Genomic DNA, 10,427 nt, shown 5'->3' with positions numbered 1-10,427 from the left:
ACCTAAATATGTCAGTTTGTGTCTTTTTCTTCAATTGTCTCTTTTTGACCCTCATACCCATAAGGTCTGTGGCTCTTATCTTAAATCTATCATTATATATCAGGAAAAGGAATTCTGCTTTGTAAATTTGAATCACTGGTAAGCTGTCTTGCTTGCACATAACTTATATCTATATCTATGTGTGTGTGTGTGTGTGTGGCTTTAGTGTGAAGTCTATTTGATATTTGTGAATTTTTTTCTTTTAGACTTTGCCATAGGATGTGTGCACTTGCCAGAGGGAGAGACAAAGAGGGAAAGTGAGAAATAATCCCCCAGAGGTAATTGGCCACAACAACATTTCTTCTCCTCCTGGAATCTTGGGCATGCACGCTCATGCACTTGGAGTGAATTTCAAGCTACTGCATCTGGTACTTGAACCATAGTCAGTCATGTGGGATCCAGGGAGGTAACCACTATAGCATCTTATACTGCTGGCCCCCAGCCCTCCACCAAAATAATATAAGAAACAACTGAGCGGGTAGTTTGAAAATTTACCACCCTCATTTATGCCTGCTGTTATTCACTTTGACAAAGACTTTTTTTTTTTAAAACAGAAAGTCATTTCTCTTGTTCTACACAGTAAAAGACAGGGGAAAAGCACAAATGCAGTCCCCCACTACTGCAAATTATGCAGTCGAGTTTCTCACATTTGGAGAAATTGCATGGGTCAGTCCATCTGGAGTGCAATGGATGAGCCTCACCCTGGGAAAACCACCTTTGTGATCCTGGTATCTCCCCTGCCAGGTAAGTATAGACAAAGACATTTTTATGGATGATTTAATTCAGCCCTCCTCTTTTTTCTGCTGGATGCAACATGAAGAACTTCATCTAATTGACTCTTCTTAAGAAAAATTTACATTCTATTGTACTGAAATCACTACTTTAATGCACTATTCACCCTTTAGTCACAAGTCCCAGAGGGCTTTGCTGGTTCCAAACACCACTCAGATGCCTTAACGACGACATGAATTTAAAGCATTAGCATCAATATTGGTAGCTTGGGTTTTTCCATGCTTGTTTGTTTATTTTCTTGAGGCTATTGTTGAGGATGAGGAGAGCAGGAAGTAAGATATGATTAATCATTTTGATTTTTAAAATGGCCTAAAAAAGAGTAGGTGTCTTCTTTCAAGTCCCTCTTCTTCCTGTTCCAGCTTTCTTTTTATAAAAAATTTCCAGGGGCCAGGTATACTGAAGAGAGACACTGACAGACAGGGAGAGAAAGAAAGCACCTTTAATGAGGTGTAGTCATGGCATGATCTCTTCTCTCTCTCCATCCTGTCAGAATTTGGTGCATACATGCAGACATCCCTGCCATGTTTTCTAGCCCCTGAGACTGAGATTCAATGCAGATTTCAATTCTGTGGTTAAGCACCTGGAGCTTCTGATAACCTGAACAAAGACGTCATGTTTCTAGGAATTGAAAATCCTTGTGTCACAATCATAGGCCCTGGTGAGAATGTGAAGATACAGTAAGTCCCTAGCAGCAGGAACTTTCACTACTGCCTGAGAAAGAGAAGCTCAAAATATCTGTTTGGAATATCTAAATCAGAACTCAGCACCGATGCAGGAAATCTTGATGTTAAATCTGTTACTAATTTTGGGTCAGTCCTAAGCCTAGTGGCTAAGGGAGCTGGATCCCACATTCAAATCAAATGTTTGGTTTGAATCCCAGCTCCAGGGGATTGAAAAACATGCTGGACACATGTACATTCAAGTGTGAAATTCCTGATAAAGTAGAGAAGTGGAGGGATAGGTATTGTGGCATGAACATTCCCCTTTGGGAGTTGCTTTTTCCCACTCTCTTCTCTCCCTGTCTCTGGTGAGCACACACACCCACTGACAACAAAAGAATCATTCATTTATTGATGCCAAATTCAAATTATGTATTGGGGAAATACTATGTCTCTTATTCTGTTCTTGTGTAGCTAGTAGAGCAGTGAATGAGACAAAAACAGCCTTTGTCCACAGGTGGCATATATTCCAATGGGAAACACAACTATAACAAATAAACTCATACACGAGGCAATTGCAGTAGGGATGAGTGCTAGGAAGATGAGACCATGTGTTCAGAGAGTAATTGGGAAGGGGATACACAGCAGAATAGATAGAAAAGACTTGGACTTTTAGGAAGTGATATTGTAGATAAGGCATGTTTAATGAGGAGTCAGAGATTTAAAAATCCAGAGAGAAAAGGCCGCCAGCTTAAAGGGCCAATGGGAAAATGAGCTGGCGCTACAGTTTACTTCTAGAACTGCACCTTTAAGGGGAAGGATGTGGGAAGAGGTGAGGTCTGATCTTGGGTTAGGACCAGATCCTGTTGTGTCCTCAAGGGATTTTCAATTCCTAGAAACATGACGTCTTTGTTCAGGTTATCAGAAGCTCCAGGTGCTTAACCACAGAATTGAAATCTGCATTGATCTGGACCCCAAGCCTCTACTGCACCTACATTTCAAATGTTGGGTGGCTGTGGCTTATAAGTGCCTTTACAATGTAGTAATTCCTAATTTCCTCTATTGCATCACAGCCTGAAGGATGACCAGGGTTTACTTGTCCTTGTCTCCCAGTTCCTGCTGGGCTTGAACTCCACCTCTCCATCTCTAAGAATACAACCAGGGGAAGGGAGTAGGACATCAGGTTACAACCCTGATGGAGTTTCAGGTATACTTACGTGAAATGACATCAGAGAGAAGATATAGGAATGGATTTAATAGCCACACTGGTTCTAATATTGATTCATTCAAACAGTCTATGACCTAGACCCTGTAAACTGAAGAAGATAGTAATTGTTTTCATTAAGGATGTATTATTGAAGTATCAAGGGTTAATGTTAGGAGGAAAGGAGTAAATTATAGATACCTGGGGTGTGTGCATAAGGTAACATCCAGACTTTGATCAGTGGAGTGCGAATTTAACAAATTGTGATAGATATTCCACATGGATATTATCTTTGACATATATTGATAATGAATATATCCAAATCACACATTTCCTCATGAAAGGAAAACTACTGGGTTTAAGAGGAAAAAGACATTGCATACAGTTTTGTTTATTGGGAGAGACTTTATGATGCCAAGATCCTCTCAAATAGAACTGAGATGAAGAAAATGTTCAAAGAAGGACCAAATCTAGGAGAATATGGAACAGTTACCTTCAACCAAAATATAAGTTTTGTATAGGAGAGTAATGGTGGAAAACTATTGATGTAACTATCAATGCTATCTGACCCGATCTCTTTTATAATCTCAGCTTTTGTCTCATTTTTAAAATTATCCTGCTAAAAAGTCTTCTGGATTCTTAATTTTTACTACATTTTTTTTGTTGCATGTTTAATGATGGGACTCCATGCAGAATATAATTATATTCTAGAAAATGTTCACACATAATTGTTGAAAGAAAGAAAGCCACAAATTTCCAGACTTAAGATATTTTCACTCACAAAGTCCCTCTTCTATGAACTCTTTGCATTTTAGGGCCACTGTATTAATAGCTGTAAATTTAATTTATAATTAGCTAAAAAGTGATTCTATAGAGGCAGCTTTGTAACTCTTGTAGGAAGTTAAAGTCAAAGGCAATATGACTGATTCGGTCTGTACACGGAAACAGAGAACAAACATCTTTAATTCAAGTCCTTTCATTCTTTGGAATTCTTTTTCGAATGCAGAAATTGATTTGTTCTAAGCTGAGAAAATGAAATAATGATGCGTGAGATAGAAGCTATCTTTAAAAATGAAGTATTTGAGGGACCAGCAGTTGTTGTAATAGCTATGTCGCTGGACTCCTATATAGTTGACTGCAGTTCGAGTCCCAGACCCAGTGGCTTAAACTCACTCTGGGCGCATGTGTGTGCATACCCAAGATCCGGAGATGAGAATGGAGGAGAAGGGATTGCAGTGTGGCCATCCTCCCAGGGGGTGATTTCTTGCTTTCTGTCTCTCTGTCTCTCTCTGTCATTCTGGCGAGCGTACATGTCCTATAGAAGAAACCTCTCACAAAAAGAAAGTATCTTGAACCATCGAACTTCATGAGTAAAGCTGAGTGAGCTGATACTTAAGTCTAAATTTTCACTCTTAACACAATTTTGAATTTAGAAAAAAAAAATAAAAAGATTTTTAAAGTAAGCATTTTTTATAGTTGAGATTTTAGAGAAAAATAAACACGTCTGATGTAACTATAGAATCATACACCCATATATCAAGAATTAATTCTGACATAGGCAATGTCTATCTTCTTAGAGGTCAATAAGTCCAGAGGGGAAAAGGTTTTTGAAAAATACTACATGGTTCAAGAATAGATGCTTTTGTTAAAATTTTTGTGGTCAGCAATAAGTTGCAAGTGCCAGTGTAAAATATAAAATTTCCACAAAGTTTTATTGAAATAACTGTAAAGGAAAAGAATTTTATGCAGTAGGTATCAGGAAATTTCTGGAATTGTATGTATTCGTAAAGCTACAGTGGCAAACATTTTTAAAAAATATCTGGTTATAAGGTAGCTAAAGAAAGACTGACTGTCTTCCTCTCCTCTTTTTCCTATTTCTCTATCAGAAATCCCTTGTCCTTTTCCTTTGCACCCAAAATCGTGTCCAGAAAAGGAGAAAATACTCCATTCTCGGCATGTCTCAGTGTGTGTCATCTGAAACCTTCAGACGCATTTCTAGACTTTCAAGCGAAAGGCACTTAAGGAAGCAGATGCTCCTCCTATGAATACAGTTACTTAACCCAAGGGTTGGCAGACTTTTTCTGAGACAGGTAAGACAGTAAATATTTTAGTCTGTGTGTATCATATGGCTTTGTAGTAGCTATGTAATTCTGCCATTAAGGGGTGAAAACATCCATTGACAATATTTAAATACATGAGCGTGGCTGCGTTCCAATAAAACTTTATGTACAGAGACAGGCGGAAGGCCAGATTTACCCTGCAGACCTTATGGTGCCTATCATTGTTTTCAAATATTGAAGATATTTTACTAAGGCAATCTTTACTGGGAAGAAAAGGCTAAATTTCCTTGCAAAGCTCTTTAGATCCATGGTTTATGGAGTCACATTCAGGGCATCCAGTTTATGTAAAAAACAACTGCCCCCAAAAGAGAGGAGAGAGAGGGTGAGAGAGAGAGCGGGGACATTTTTAAAACTGTCCCCCAAAAGAGAAGAGAGAGAGAGAGAGCATTTTTAAGTATAGTGCTTTGTTTTAACTATGTTTAAAAAAATGTTTATAGGGCACGTGCACTTATCAGAGAAGGAGAGGAGAGAGAGAGAGAGAAAGAAAATGAAAAAGTATGCCAAAGGTGTGATGGGCATGCCTAATCCCTTCTCCTCCATTCTCCTCTCTGAATTTTGGGCATGCACACACATGTGCCCAGCCTGTTTGTGAGTCTGCTGAGTCCTAAGGACTTGAACAGCAGAGTTGGCCACATGGGATCCAACCGCTTCAACCACCACACCACTGTCTGGCTCTGTTTTAACTTTTAAAAATGAGAATGCTTATTAAAACACCTAATACCATGATATTTCATGATTTGAGGAAATAGTAAACAAACCTCCATGAAAGGAGATAAAAAGCAAACTTAAATGATTCAGTTCACTATTTTTTTTAACAAATTATGCCACACAATTGAACATTTTCCAGTCAATATCCTGTTATGGCAGTAGAAATTTGTCTCCAAACTTTCCAAGACCTCATACGTCATGCCTGAACTCTTAAAAGTTGGTTAATGTAAATAATTGGGCTAGAAGTCTAAAGTCATTGAAGTACGAGCTACATGTACAACTTACAACAGTTTACCTCTTACACTTCTAATCACATCTTTGCATGTAATTGCCACCATATAATCAGTGTCTCTCACCAATGTGTTAGACTTGTGATCGTTATAGATTGGACAAGGACTTTTTTTCTCTATAATTTCTTGTTTACATTTGATTTATCTACAAATTTGTAGGATACAGTATGGATTTTTCATACATGTACACAATGATCATATCGAAGATGATACCATAGTCATTGATTTCAACAAAGAACACCACAATATGATGTGTACTGCTAATTTTAACTCTTCTGGTCTTCTTTTCTTCTTTCTTTCTTTCTTTCTCTTTCCAGATACATATATAAGAATAGCAATGTCTTTTCTTTTTTTAACTCTGCTGTGGTATGGTGTTCTACAACCTATTTGTCTCATCTACTTGTATTCCTGTGCCTGTTAAAGACTTTTTTTCCCCAAGCCCCTTTTTCTCACACCCAACCCTACAGGCAGTCTCTGGTAACTACAGTTGTCCTTCTCTACTTCTTTGTCTTCACATTTTTCAATTTTTGAATTTTTGTCATAGAGTGCAAACATTGGGTATATATTGACTGAGGATACTCAGTGTTTGTTTTTCCTAGTCTGGCTTATTTCACTTAGCATTATAACTTCTATTGCAGATTTAACCACTTCATATTGAATGACACGATCCCATTGTTCTTTATAGTAGAGTAGTATTCCATTTTGTATTTGTGCCACATTTTTTTAAATTCAGTCACCATTTGTTGGACACTTAGATTGGTTCCATGTCTTAAGTATTGTAAATAATGCTGCAATAAATACAGCTGTGCAAGTGTCTTTCCCACTGAATGATTTCCTGTCCTTCAGATAAATACTCAGGAGTGGGATTACTGGGCCATATGGTAGCTCTGTCTGTATGTTTTTGAGGAAACTGATTATTGTTTTCCATAGTGGCTGTATTAATTTACAGTCTCACCAAAAGTGCAGGAAGGTTCTGTTTTCACTTACAGCCTTGCTGCAGTTGTTGGTCTCTGTTTTGTTTTTGATCATAGCCATTCCAACTGAGGTTAGGTAATACTTCATTGTGGTTTTGATTTGTGATTCTCTTATGATAAGAGATGTTGAAAAATTTTTTTGTATGCTTTATGATCATTTATCTGCCTTCCTTTGAGAGTTGTATATTCAGATCAATTGCTCCTTTATTTTTATTTTTTTATGTCTTTGCTGTAAGTGCACTTGCCAAAGGACAGAGTGAGAGACAGAGGGAAAAAGAGAAATCACCTCCTCAGAGGGAATGGCAATGCTACACTCTTTTCTCCACCCTTCTCCTCTCAGGATTTTGGGTATGAACACACACCTGGTATGCTTTTCAAGTTGCCAGTCCAGGACTCAAACAGTGCTACTGGCCATGTAGGATCCAGCCTTCTTAACCTCTTAACCTCCACACCATCTGCTGGCCCTCAGTTGTCATTTTTTTTTAAGATATTTTTTCTATACAGTGTGTGTACTTGCTGGAGAGACAGAGAGACAGAAAATGAGAAATCATCCACCAGGCAAGAATGACCACATTGTAATCCCTTCTCCATTCTCCTCTCGGGATTTTAGGCACACACACACACACACACACACACACACACACATGTGCCTGGTGTGAATTTCAAGTCACCAAGTCTGGGAATCAAGCTGTGATTGACCATGTGGGAATCCGGCCCCTCAACTATCACACCAACTGCTGGTCCCAATTGCCCATTTATTAAATGGATTATTACTTTTCCACAGGTGAGCTGTATGATCCCCTGTATATTCTGATTATTAATCCCTTAACTGAAGAATAGTTTGCAAATATTTTCTCCCATTCTCTGAGCTATATCTTTACCCTATTTATTGTTTCTTTTGCTGTGCAGAAGCTTTTTAGTTTGGTGTTAATTCCTTTTATCTCTTTTTGGAATTGTTGCCCACACTGTAGGAATATTGTTTAAGAAATGTTTGCCCATTCTAATGTCTTCAAGTATCTCTACTGTGTTTTCTGCAAGTGATGTTATAGCTCAAGACTTTACATTTAGAGCTTTGATCTATTTTGAGTTGACTTTTGTTAATAATGAGAGATGGAATCTAGTCGTTTTTCTGCAGGTGATTTTTCAATTTTACCACCTCCATTTGCTGAAAACACTGTCTTTTCTCCATTGAATTGTCTTGTGTCTTTTTTCAAAAATCAGTAGACTATATGTTTTTGAGTTTATATCTGGATTCTACACTTGTTCCATTGGTCTATGTGTCTGTTTTTGTGCCAGTATCATGCTGTCTTATCACACCTAAATAAGATTTTGAGGTAAGGTAGTGAGATGCCTCCAACTTTTTTTTTTTCTTTTTGCACAGTATTGCTTTAGTCATATGGAGTCTTTATGATTCTAGACAAATTTGATCATTGTTTTTTCTAGTTCTGTGAATAATGTCGCTAGTAATTTGGTAGCAGTAACATTAAATTTGTAAATTAATTTGGGTAGAATTGACATTTTAATTATATTGATCCTTCCAGTGTAAGAACAAGGGATATCTTTTCATATTTGGATATTTTTTTCAATTTATTTCTTCAGTTTTTCATAGTTTACCTGGTAGAGATCTAACCTGTTTGGTTAGAATTATTGCTCTCTCTCTGTCTCTCTCTCTCTTATGTGTATATAGATAGATAGATAGATGATAGATAGATAGATAGATAGATAGATAGATAGATAGATCTATATAAAATGTATTTATATATATAGTGGCTTAAGTAAAATTGTTTTCTTCATTTCTGCCTCAGTCCTTCCACAGTTGTTATATAAAAAAGCTAAAAGCTATAATTTTTATTTATTTATTTATTTAAGTTTTGCTATAGGGTGAATGAGCTAGCTGGAGAAAGACAGAGAGAGAGAGAGAGACCTCCCCATGAGAATGGTATCAATCCACTCTCCACACTCTTCTTGGGACTTTGTGTACTCATATACATGCAACTGGCATGTTTTTCTAACTGTGGATCCTGAACTTGAGCTCCAAAGTTGGTCATGTAGGATCCAGTCGCCTTATCTACCATACCACTGGCTGGCCCAAGAACCTCTAGAGTTTTGTCTATGAATTGTATATCATGCAATTTGGCTGAATTCATCTAACATTACGAGGAGGGTTAGCATGGATTCTTTTGAATTTTCTATGTATATAATCATGTCATCTGAGAATAGGGAAAATTTAACTTCTTACTTTCCTATCTGAATGCCTTTTATATCATTCTCTTGTCTGATTGTGTTGGCTAGAACTTCTAATACCATATTGAAAAAGAGAGAAGATCATAGGCAAGCTTATCTTGTTCCAGTTTTTAGTGGGCAAGTTTTCAGCTTTTCCCCACTCAGTATGACAGTTTACCTTAGATGATTTTTATTGTGACAGAAATGTGCCTTCTGTAACTATTATGTTGAGAGTCTTAAGAAGGGATGAATTTGGGGCCAGCAGTTAGCGTAATGGCTATGTCACTGGACTCCCATGTAGTCGACCGTGGTTCACGTCCCAGACCCAATGGCTTAAAACCCACGCCATATGTGTGTGCGTAGGTGCCCAAGATCCCGAGAGGAAAATGGAGGAGAAGGAATTGCAGTGTGGCCAACCTCCTGGGGGGTTATTTCTCACTTTCTGTCTCTCTATCTCTCTCTGTCTTTCTGGTGAGTGCACGCACCCTATAGCAAAAACCTCTCCAAAAATAAAAGAAGGAATGATTTTATCAAATTTTTTTTTTTTTGAGCCAGAAAGAGAGAAATCACCCCCCAGGGGCGATGGCTACGCTGCAATCTCTTCTCTATTCTCTTCTCAGGATCTTGAGCATACACGCACATACATGCTCCCAGCATGAATTTAAGTCACCAGGTCTGGGACTCGAACAACAGTCAACTACATGGGAGTCCAGCGACATAGCCATTATGACAACTACTGGTCCCTCAACTGCTTTTTCTGATTCTATTGATATTGTCATATCATTTTTATCTTTCCTTCTATTAATGAGATGCTTTAAATTTATTGTTTGCATATGTTGAAACTTTTTCTCATCCCTGAGATAATACCTACTTGGTCATGGTGTATAATCTTTTTAATATGCTGTCAGATTTGATTTGCTAATATTTTATTGAGGATTTTGGTATCTATATTCATCAGAGATATTGGTCTGTAGTTTTATTTTTTGTTCTGTCCTTGTCTGCCTTTGATATCAAACTGTGGATACTTGATAAAATGAGTTTGGGACAGTTCCTTCCTTTTGGACCTTTAAAAATAGTTTGAGGATAATTGGCATTAGCACTTCTTTGAAAGTTTTGTAGGATACAGAGTAAAGGAATTAGAACCTGGAGTTGTCTTTGTTAGGAAAGGACATATTTATGAATCAGTCTATTATTAGCAGCATTAAGAAATATGTGAGGGACCAGCTTCAACTGGATTGAGCTGGTCACCTTCTGTTACTGTGGAGGGAACTGGCTTCATCTCAACCTTGGGATACTTTTACAGCTGGAGATATTCACACTTTGCTAAGATCCTCCACCTAGACACTTGTCTAAAAGGCTTGGCCTTTTTTTTTTTTTTTAACATCTGGTTCAATTGTTTCCCCCACTTTCTGGGTTAC

At 37.7% G+C, this 10,427-nt stretch overlaps 1 non-coding gene across 1 annotated transcript; it reads right to left on the bottom strand.

Annotated features, from left to right (window-relative positions):
• Positions 1-627: 627 nt before the first annotated feature.
• Positions 628-791, bottom strand: LOC114005673 (U1 spliceosomal RNA). Its single transcript, XR_003547513.1, has one exon. It is a non-coding gene; the product is annotated as a U1 spliceosomal RNA (small nuclear RNA).
• Between the last annotated feature and the right edge of the window lie 9,636 nt (positions 792-10,427).

Source organism: Tupaia chinensis, unplaced genomic scaffold (genome assembly GCF_000334495.1).
Source record: "Tupaia chinensis unplaced genomic scaffold, TupChi_1.0 Scaffold144255_1, whole genome shotgun sequence".
Taxonomy (NCBI): domain Eukaryota; kingdom Metazoa; phylum Chordata; class Mammalia; order Scandentia; family Tupaiidae; genus Tupaia; species Tupaia belangeri.
Note: the sequence above shows the minus strand (reverse complement) of the source record. Positions and strands in the feature narration are given on the sequence as shown.